This window comes from Doryrhamphus excisus, linkage group LG12 (genome assembly GCF_037039965.1).
Source record: "Doryrhamphus excisus strain RoL-2023G ecotype Guam linkage group LG12, RoL_Dexc_Guam_v1.1, whole genome shotgun sequence".
Classification (NCBI taxonomy): Eukaryota; Metazoa; Chordata; class Actinopteri; order Syngnathiformes; family Syngnathidae; genus Doryrhamphus; species Doryrhamphus excisus.
In genome coordinates, this window is record NC_136368.1 from 4086312 (window position 1) to 4095684 (window position 9373).

The window sequence follows — 9373 nt, forward strand, 5'->3', positions numbered from 1 at the left end:
ATACATATGAGTGATTCTTGTTTATCATGACTTTGGAAGTCCATTGATTGAACAACATATTGGTTATGATTCCATATGTGAGAGGTATGCTATAGCGAGGGCTTGACAGGCGATAGACTGTACGTTGCTTCTCCTCCAGGCAGTCGATTAATGCCAGAGCGCCCCTGTGTTGCCGTCCATTGAGGAGCTGCCAATAAAGGTTTTTATTACAGCACGCTATCTGCGCCTCCTCCCGCCTCATCAATAGACTGATGCATTGGATCGTTTCCCAGCGCCGTCGCTTCTCTTGCTATTTGGCACTGAAACAAAACAAGACGGGGTTCATTTCATTAATTAAGCACAAGCCTGGATGAACTCTTTCATTCACAGCGACCTTAACAAAGACCAAAACCACATCCACTCTGGGACATTGACTAACCAAACAGCAATTGAACAAAACATGTGATATATGTACCCATGCATTTGAGAAACAGATATAATGTTCACCTCAAAAGGATTTATCCAGGCCTGCTTGACCCTGTCAGTCAATATTAGCATACAAACTAGCTGCACTGCACTGCTTTGGATGTTTATCAGATATATCCGCAACTTATACAGTAGATTCTTTTCCACAAGTAAGTGATACGCCCGGAAAATTTGATTAGATGAAGCTCCAGAAGCCTCCGCTTCTCTCTTCAATTGCCATTGTTCACTCGTCACACAATGCAGCTATAAGCCCTAAATATGCCTCACGTATTTAACACATTTAATATATAAAATGTATTACTATTCATAAGGAAAAATGATGGATGAAGACACGGAGAAGGAGTCACGGTGTAGCCTTGAGCCCGATCGCCGAGCTAGCGCTATTGAGGCTAGCAGGCTAGAAAAGCCACGTCTACATCATCCACACTGCTTGCCTGTTGTGCTTCCACTAATGATGTACCATCATTCATATTCATTCATTTCCTCACAAGGGTCGCGGGGGTGCTGGAGCCTATCCCAGTTGTCTTCGGGTGATCGCCAGCCAATCACATATAGACGAACAACCCTTCACACATCACAATTTGGAGTCGACAATTAACCTAGCATGTTTTTGGAATGTGGGAGGAAACCGGAGTACCCGGAGAAAACCCACGCATTCACGGGGAGAACATGCAAACTCCACACAGAGATGGCCGAGGGTGGAATTGAACCGTGGTCTCTTAGCTATGTGGCCTGCGCGCTAACCACTCGACTACCGTGCAGCCACGTACCATCATATTATAAGCTAATGCTAATCCACTCTGATATGAGCTATGTTAGCTTTTCAGGAGATACCACAAAACAAATACTTTCATCATCTCTGCAGAAATACAATAAAAGACAAAAATCATACAAATATATAGTTACACACACAATAACGTTGTGTGTGGGGTAATAACGTTGTGTTTCAAATTTTGCGCCTCACTTTATCACTGTTTTTCAAAAATACAATAACTAATAAATCACGCTGTTTTGTGGTTGTTATTAGTCCATCCATTCATCCGTTTTCTAGGCCGCTTAATCCTCATTAGGGTCGCAGGGGAATGCTGGACTTTGGGCGGGGTCGCTATAGCAGCAAAAATATGCATATTCACATAAAAGTCACATATTTTGTGATGCAAAACGACAGTCGTTGCGATGGAATTGCTTTCTTTTCCGTAACACTGCACGAGCTATTGCAGTTTGACTCTTTCACAACTTTTAAAAAATATATAGTCACTGATAAATCATGCTGTTTTGTGGATTATTATTTGATATATGTGTGTATTTCAGATTTGTTTTGCCTAAATTAAGCATTTTCAAGCTAAATGAAGTAAAATACAAATAAAATGCATTCAGAAGACACATTTAAAGACTTTGAGAAGATGCATGTTACCGTAATGTTGGGTAAGACACACAAGCACCAGATCTCACGGTTACTGTACCTGAACTCTAGTCTTAACTGAAGTCTTATTTATGTCTTAAATGGCTTATTTTGCATACAATATCAGATAATACGAGTGTAAGGCTAACTATAGGGGTGTTACTTTATGTCTAGAGGCCTCTAATCATGTTAAAGATGCAATATGGTATACAGGTTTTCTATGCTCTAACTGCAAAAGTAAGGAACGTTGCTTTGTGGAAATTCCCTTATCATAGTTGGGTCTGGAACCAAACAGAAAAATGATAAAGGAGGGATTACTGTACACTCATATATCAGATGTGTGCTGGTAATCATTAAAAAAACATGTTGGCAGCTTGAATGCATTGGATTTAAATTTGCATCAAGTCTTGAGTATTTGTATGCTAGTTTCCATTCTGTTTCATATATTTGTTTTTGCTGCCTGACTTGTAGTTGTCAGCAGAATAATAATAATAATAATCCTGGGGCATCTATACTTGATGCATCCTCAGTTGAATCCTTATGTACTGTATATACATTTCAGTTTCAAAAAATGCAACCAAAATGCAAGGCGATGCCAATCTCTTGTAAATTGAATGCTGCTGCTATTTATATTTGGTGTGATTTACACCCAGTTTCCTCCATGCAAGTGAACAGGAAACAGATGCAAGGAATTGTTCTTTCCCTAAACTCCCCAGGGAGGGATACTCGTCAACACCGACGTGTGAGACGGGCTTTGTGCTCGCATGTGAAAAGGTGTAGACAGTATCTAAATTGACTGCATGGGGTTCCCTGTGCTCTATATCCATTTCCTCACAGTTTCCATTTGCGTATGTCCGTCTGGCCAACACACGGGTTATCATCCAGGCCTCCATGATGCCCCGCGACAAGGTCAACAACATCACTTGGAGGGTGGCTTTGTTGCAGTGCTTAGCGGGAGGAACAATCTAATCATGGAATATGAATATATGTTCCAGAAATGCTGGTTAAACTGAAAAGTCTATGAAAAGTATGGATTCCCTTTCAATAACAAATACCACTATCATTTTGGTATGATTATGGAAGTTAACAAAACTGAAATATAATTACATTTTGAAATGTGCCAGACATGCCATCACAAGGGAGGGGGAAATCATCTTCTCATGTTAAGCAATTCTCTTTTGTGAAGTGAAATGTTTCTCTTTTCATGGACCATGCTGCCATCTAGTGGATGCTAATGGTATCATCGTAATAGTTGGACTGCATTGTGTCATTGAGGGATTAAAACAGGGCTGTCCAAAGTGTGGCTTGGGGTCCTTTACCACCAGTGGCTGTTTGGTTTTATTATTTTAAAAACCCAACAGTAAAACTGGGAAAAAGAGCAGTAATGTTACAATAAATATGAAATGTGAAGAGAGTGAAGGCATTATATTATGAGGAAACAATTGCATAAAGTTGAAAAATTCAATAAATAAAGTCAAAATATGAGAAATAAAGAATAGAGTTGCAGTTTTTGGAAAAATTAGGTTGGGAAAAACTTTAAATTTTAGAACAAAGATTAAATATTATGAGAGTTTAGTCATACAAAAAATTGTACAAAAAATGTGCAACAAGAAGGTTGAAATATTAAGAGAGTAAGGTCATACTTTTAAAACAAAAAAAATTGTATGAAGTTGAAAAATTAAAGATGAAGTTGTATTTTTTGCAAAATTGGGATGGGGAAAAAAATGTTAATATTTTGAGAAAAAAGTCATAAAATAATGGGGGGGGGGAAATTGTACAAGAAGAAAGTTAATTAAGAGAGTAACCTCAAAATATGAAGAGGAAAAATAGCTAAAGTTGAAAGGAAAAATTGAAGGGAAAATATGAGAAACAAAGAATGAAGTTGCAATTTTTGGAACATTAGCTTGGGAAAAAGTTTACATTTTATAATGAAGACCAAATATTATGAGAACTAAGTCCTAAACAAATCAAACCAAACAAATACTTGGGTGTGAAAATAAGTTACACTTTTATGATAAAGTCCAAATATTATTAGAATAAAGTCATAATATTAGGAGAAAAAAAATATACAAGCGTGATTTAAGGAGAGAAATAATTCATACTAAAAGTCTCTGCATTTAAAAATGTAAAAGTGGCCACTACAGCCTTTTTTGGGGGGGGTTAAGGAATATCTGGCCTCATTTTTACATGATTTTTTTATGTTGAAATGAGAGAATTTATGCAAAGTTTGTACAGTTTGTATTTTTTTATGTGACCCTTCTGCATTGAACCTTTTTGCATGCTGCCACCTAGTGTTGTGATTTCACCTACTTGCCCTCATAGCTCCAGAACATTCCCCTATAGAAAGTACATATGTATTATATATGTATATAGATTATAATATAATGATAATAACAAATACAATACAAATACAATAACAATACTATATAATAGTATTATATGCAGTATAGTAAAAATCCACCAAACCCCCCATACCTATCAACGCAGGTATCCTGTCACCACACACCTGATTTACTGTCCATTTTATTTTTCCTGACACGGTGCATTTGCAGTGGCCGCACCCCAGATATATAGCGAACCATTATTTGGAGGTGTAAGATGGGTATAAAACCATATTAATTATTTAATTAGACTCTTAAGTGCAGCTTTTTAGGCCGCACACACGGATGTGTCGGGTTGTTTGGAGGGATTGTTTTATCACACAAAGCGGAGATTGTAAAGTTGCCTGATAAATCAGAGCACAGCAAGGCCTTTAATGATGGCCATTAAATATTCATTCTTATTCTTTTTCAAGGGAAAATAGTTAATTACAATGGTGGACTAATGTTGCTGTGATACATAGTTACTAAATGGCCTGATATATAGAAATACATATGTGTGTATATATATAGTGTATCTGTGTTTAAGAAAGCTGTTAGCAGCTAAGACGTAGCGCTGTGATCGTCAACAGCATTCATCAAGCTGTAAACCCCCAAATTACAAAAAGAAGCTTTTTATTAAGGGATTATTTATGGGACTGCAGTTTTTCTGCGGTGATGACGGCACATTTCTGCAATGTGTTGTCATTGTGAAATATAAGTACATTTGGCAACACGGCATACCTGTTACTGTGGTGTTAGTTTATGATGAGTATAGAGCAGCGCTAATACATCAGCGTTATTTATATGGCGCTGTAAAACAAGAGCCACAGTGCGTTCATCAAAAGCACTGTATGGTTCCGGTCTGCTCAAACGTTTGGATAAATGAAAGGTGACACAAACCGCAATCCAGGATTTCAAAGCCGGGAGTCAGGGAGTAAAATACATTTATATGTAATGCCTTCGACTCTCACAAATGTGACAGGACAAGTACAAAAATATGACATCAAAAAGTCAATAAAACTGCAAGAAATTGTTTGATACAAATGACTATAAAAAGGTCAAGGGTCCTAACGACTGGCGTTTCGCCACTCCTTCAAGCAGGCTTTGTCGGTTCATCCTAAAAGACTGGATAGGACAGTTCTAGTCTGAGTGGATGGCTCAGGATGTATGCTAATATTTATCCTCTAAAAAACAAACAATTTCACTCTTTTGTGGTGCAAAACGATAGTCGTCAATTCCCAAACGATACACCGATACTGTAAATCATGCAAATGCTATTTTGCGGCTGAATACTGCCTATTATTAGTAGTCCAAAAGTATGCAAATTGACGCATTCAAATATATTGTGATGATATATAGTATTCTGTATTAGTCACTATTGTTGGGTAAGACACACAAGCACCAGAATTGATGTTGTTGCAGGTTTGAATGGTGCCACAATAATCCCTAATATAGGCTACTAACCAACCAAACTGAAAGTAAACCCTGAACCCCGGACGTCACTTTCTGATCGGCCCCACTTTTCTATTATGTCTACTAATATGAGCGTAATGTTAACTTTAGGGGTGTTATTTCATCTCTAGAGGGCTCTAATAATGTTAAAAACTGCATTTGGAAGATCATAAACAGGTTTTCTATGCTCCATTTCTAAGTAAACAATCCTATTTTGCTGAAATTCACTTATAACGGTCTGGTCTGGAACCACCATAAATGAGGGATGACTGTATTCAACATTTCTAGTTTAGACTGAATCAACAGTGCCTCTGCTGGTTGTAACCAAGTAGTGCTGTAATCAAGTACTGCACTCCATTTTGCCCCAAATTTATTGAGCCAAGACACATATTTTTTACATGAGAAAAATCTTATTCTGTTGTATGAATGGTTAATTATGCACCTTTTGTCGTTTTTCATTGTTCTGTGTGTTCTGCCTCTATGAGGAAGATGTATTATTGTCGGAAATAACCTAATCATCTCTTATGGTGCTCCAATGCGCCATAGCGCAGTGGCTGGGAATCACTGTCTTATAAGGATGAGTGAATAGTGACTATTCTGATAGTGGATCCTTCCATTTCAAAGCCACGCTACACAAAACCGGCTATGGTATAAACATGTCAAAACACATGTCTGCATTGTGCACTGATTATAAATACTCATCATTAAGAGTGTCAGAAAAACATTAGCGTTTTTTACCGGGGTTGTATTTTCCTCACACGGGACAATAAAGTTAATGATAAGGCAGTCATATATTTGGAGGTGCTGGGCAGCCTTAGCAGCATCTGTCTAATACATCATCTGTGTTGGTCAGACTCCAGCACAGTTTATGTCTTTCCTCAATTACAAGTAGCAGCTATTTGAAGATGTTTTTCAGAAACAATGTTGTGAGTTGATTTATTGTAAGATATTGCACGTAATGATGACAGCACACTGTTTGTTTAATCTATCATAAATAAGGCTGCAGTCGGACACAAATCTCTGGGACATTTATTTGGCTGAGAGTGTCTCAGGAAGTCCAAATGATGCTCTAATTTGCCAAGCTATTCTAATGACTGTTGCAGTACCTGAACCTTTTTCACCGAGGGCCACATACTGACAAACTAAAGACCTTAAGGAGTTATAAGAAAAAAATGCATCTCATATGTTTGCCCATTTTTTATGTTGTTTTTTTAAGTGTGTGTAATATTAGTATGAACAGATTGTTGTGTATGCTTTTTCCCCCCATTTTTTGTGTTTTTTTTTATTTTCCAAATATTTCAACATTTTTCTTAAATAATTTTTAAAAAATAATTTAAAAAAAATCACATTTTTTTGTTTCTGATACGACTACTACTACTATTAAAATGACATTATTTTTCTTCCTATCACTGATACATTTACTGTGACACTTACAGTGAAGAAAATAAGTATTTGAACACCCTGCTATTTTGCTATTTCTCCCACTTAGAAATCATGGAGGGGTCTGAAATTTTCATCGTAGGTGCATGTCCACTGTGAGAGAGATAAACTAAAAAGAAAAATCCAGAAATCACAATGCATGATTTTTTAACAATTTATTTGTGTGATACAGCTGCAAATAAGTATTTGAACACCTGTGTATCATCTAGAATTCTGACCCTGAAAGACCTGTTAGTCTGCCCATTAGAAGTCCACCTGCACTCCATGTATCATCCTGAATCAGATGCACCTGTTTGAGGTCGTTAGCTGCATAAAGACACCTGTCCACCCCATACAATCAGTAAGACTTTAACTTGTAACATGGCGAAGACCAAAGAGCTGTCCAAAGACACCAGAGACAAAATTGTACACCTCCACAAGGCTGGAAAGGGCTACGGAGCAATTACCAAGCAGCTTGGTGAAAAAAGGTCCACTGTTGGAGCTATCATTAGAAAATGGAAGAAGCTAAACATGACGGTCAATCTCAATCGGAGTGGAGCCCCATGCAAGATATCACCTCGTGGGGTCTCAATGATTCTAAGAAAGGTGAGGAATCAGCCCAGAACTACACGACAGGACTTGGTCAATGACCTGAAAAGAGCTGGGACCACCGTTTCCAAGGTTACTGTAGGTAATACACTAAGACGTCATGATGTGAAATCATGCATGGCACGAAAGGTTCCCCTGCTTAAACCAGCACATGTCAAGGCCCGTCTTAAGTTTGCATATGACCATTTGGATGATACAGAGGAGTCATGGGAGAAAGTTTTATGGTCAGATGAGACCAAAATAGAACTTTTTGGTCATAATTCCAATAAGCGTGTTTGGAGGAAGAAGAATGAAGAGTACAATCCGAAGAACACCATCCCTACTGTGAAGCATGGGGGTGGTAGCATCATGCTTTGGGGGTGTTTTTCTGCACATGGGACAGGACGAGTGCACTGCATTAAAGAGAGGATGACTGGGGCCGTGTATTGTGAGATTTTGGGGAACAACCTCCTTCCCTCTGTCAGAGCATTGAAGATGGGTCGTGGCTGGGTCTTCCAACACGACAACGACCCGAAGCACACAGCCAGGAAAACCAAGGAGTGGCTCCGTAAGAAGCATATCAAGGTTCTAGCATGGCCCAGCCAGTCTCCAGACCTGAACCCAATCGAAAATCTTTGGAGGGAGCTCAAACTCCGTGTTTCTCAGCGACAGCCCAGAAACCTGACTGATCTAGAGAAGATCTGTGTGGAGGAGTGGGCCAAGATCCCTCCTGCAGTGTGTGCAAACCTGGTGAAAAACTACAGGAAACGTTTGACCTCTGTAATAGCAAACAAAGGCTACTGTACCAAATATTAACATTCATTTTCTCAGGTGTTCAAATACTTATTAGCAGCTGTATCACACAAATAAATTGTTAAAAAATCATGCATTGTGATTTCTGGATTTTTCTTTTTAGTTTATCTCTCTCACAGTGGACATGCACCTACGATGAAAATTTCAGACCCCTCCATGATTTCTAAGTGGGAGAAATAGCAAAATAGCAGGGTGTTCAAATACTTATTTTCTTCACTGTATTTTTGTCAGAATGAGATTCATTTTCTTCTTGTACTTAATATTTTGACTTAATTCTTGTAACATTTGCAAAATATAGTTTTTCTTTGATATGTCATCTTTACGCAACTAAAATTATGTTCTTTTTCCACATAATATTAAAACATTACAACTTCCCCCAGTTAGATTACAACTTTTTTCTCTTAACATATATTTTTTAACATAATTCCTGTAAGATTACTGCAGATTTTTAAAAATGTCATATTTTTCCATTATATCAGCCCACACTATAAATGAATGAAATGGGGCTTCTATGCATCTTTGACTGGTTTCAAGAGGTCTTATTATCTTATTTGTGTTTATGCGTGTATTGTGTGTATATATACATACTGAATACATGTGTGTTTATAATTTATCCCTATTCATTGATTTATGATCTATTTATTGACCAGTATATAATATAAATACGTGCTGTCTACATTCATTTTATTACTTTGAATTACAGTATTCACAGATCAGCGTTGTCTTTTTCCGACAACCACAAGGTGGCGCAAGTTTACCCAAACGCCTCCATAGCCAGCTACGGCAGCAAAGAAGTGGTAAAATTCCAAAATCAGTTGCTTTTAAGACGAAACAATTCAACATATTGTGATCTAACGTCTTGTTGTGAAAGCTT